A 2,500-nucleotide genomic window follows, 5' to 3' on the forward strand; every position below is an offset into this window, starting at 1 on the left:
GCGCCAAGTCGAACCCATGACCTGCTCAAGCCATCGTGCGCTGCCGAATTCGCATCTGCGTGTAGGCTGCCATTCCACGCGGCAGCCCCTGTTTTCGTCAGCGTGCCCCCCTGACGAATTTTCCTGCCTGGCCCAGTCCAGCGTCCAACCCCTGTTCGTCGAAAAATCTGCGCTGCTGATTTTCCACGACGAGCCTACTTTCGTCAGCGTGCCCCCCTGACGAATTTTCCTGCCTGGCCCGGCCAGTCCAGCCCCTGTTCGTCGAAAAATCTGCGCTGCCGATTTTCCACGCGGCAGCCCCTGTTTTCGTCAGCGTGCCCCCCTGACGAATTTTCCTGCCTGGCCCGGCCAGTCCAGCCCCTGTTCGTCGAAAAATCTGCGCTGCCGATTTTCCACGCGGCAGCCCCTCTTTTCGTCAGCGTGCCCCCCTGACGAATTTTCCTGCCTGGCCCGGCCGGTCCAGCATCCAGCCCCTGTTCGTCGAAAAATCTGCGCTGCCGATTTTCCACGCGGCAGCCCCTCTTTTCGTCAGCGTGCCCCCCTGACGAATTTTCCTGCCTGGCCCGGCCGGTCCAGCATCCAGCCCCTGTTCGTCGAAAAATCTGCGCTGCCGATTTTCCACGCGGCAGCCCCTGTTTTCCTCAGCGTGCCCCCCTGACGAATGTTCGTCGAAAAATCTGCGCTGCCGATTTTCCACGCGGCAGCCCCTGTTTTCCTCAGCGTGCCCCCCTGACGAATGTTCGTCGAAAAATCTGCGCTGCCGATTTTCCACGCGGCAGCCCCTCTTTTCGTCAGCGTGCCCCCCTGACGAATTTTCCTGCCTGGCCCGGCCGGTCCAGCATCCAGCCCCTGTTCGTCGAAAAATCTGCGCTGCCGATTTTCCACGCGGCAGCCCCTCTTTTCGTCAGCGTGCCCCCCTGACGAATGTTCGTCGAAAAATCTGCGCTGCCGATTTTCCACGCGGCAGCCCCTCTTTTCGTCAGCGTGCCCCCCTGACGAATTTTCCTGCCTGGCCCGGCCGGTCCAGCATCCAGCCCCTGTTCGTCGAAAAATCTGCGCTGCCGATTTTCACCGACGAGCCTACTTTCGTCAGCGTGTCCCCTTGACGAATTTCCCTGCCTGGCCTGGACAGTCCATCTTCCAGCCCATGTTCATCGAAAAATCTGCGCTGCCGATTTCCCCGACGAACCTGCAGCTGCACAAATCTGCGCTGCCGATTTCCCCCCCTGTCGGCATGGCTGCCGCTGCCCCGATGTCCAGACCAACAGTCTTTTTTGTCGACTTTGCCGATTTTGTCCGCGCTGCCGATTCCAACACTACCCCCTGCATCCAAACCAGCATTGTTTCGTCAGCTCTTCCCCTGACGATTTTAGCCCTGTAACAAACAGTAGGCCTCCAATCCCGCCAACGGGAGCCAAGTTGATAGGGAAGAGAATTGAATGACGCGCCTGGTCCTCGCACCCCGCCACCCGAGGGGCCTTTTTCCCGGCAGCCTCTGAAAAACTCTAGCTTTCACGGTCCTCGCCGCCCCTCACCACCATGGCAGGCCTCTAATCCCACCCATCAGCAGTTGTAGCCGATAGGGCAGTGATTTGAATGACGCGTCGCGGGCCGCCGGGTCATCTCACCCGGCCATTAATTGGAGCGTTTTTGGCTGGCCGAGGATGGGGGGATGGATCTCTTCTTCCGAAAAAGCAAACAGTACATCGGGAGTTATGTTGACGGGGCATGGAATTGAATGACCCGTCGCGGGCCGCCGGGTCATCTCACCCGGCCATCCCGGGGAGCGTTTTTCCCGGCAGCATCGGGGAAACTCTTGCTTTCACTGCCCGCTGCCCAAGTCCCCACTCGCATCGGCCCCCCGCGCCAACAAGCCAACGCTGCCGAATCGGCAGACACTGCTGCCGAGTCTGCCGACACTGCCCCGCGGGCTGCCACTGCCCCAGTGTCTAAACCAGCGGTCTTTCTCATCGAGCCTTGGACTATCCAGTCCGTCCTGACTCATCGCCAGCACCTGCTGCCGATTCTGCCGACTTTGCCGATTTTCTCGGCGCTGCCGATTCCAACACTGCGCCCACCGTGTCTGAACCAGCGCTGTTTCCTCAGCGTGTCCCCTCGACGAATTTTCCTGCCTGGCCTGGACAGTCCACCGTCCAGCCCGTGTTCGTCGAAAAATCTGCGCTGCCGATTCTGCCGACTTTGCCGATTTTGTCGGCGCTGCCGATTCCACCACTGCCCGCCGTGCCTGAACCAGCGCTGTTTCGTCAGCGTGTCCCCTCGACAAATTTTCCTGCCTGGCCTGGACAGTCCATCGTCCAGCCCATGTTCGTCGCAAAATCTGCGCTGCCGATTTTCCCCGACGAACCTGCAGCCGCACAAATCTGCGCTGCCGAATCTGCCGACACTGTCCCGCGGGCTGCCACTGCCCCAGTGTCTAAACCAGCAGTCTTTCTCGTCGAGCCTTGGACTATCCAGCCCGTCCAGACCCATCGCCAGCACC

Source organism: Populus nigra, chromosome 2, assembly GCF_951802175.1.
Source record: "Populus nigra chromosome 2, ddPopNigr1.1, whole genome shotgun sequence".
Classification (NCBI taxonomy): Eukaryota; Viridiplantae; Streptophyta; class Magnoliopsida; order Malpighiales; family Salicaceae; genus Populus; species Populus nigra.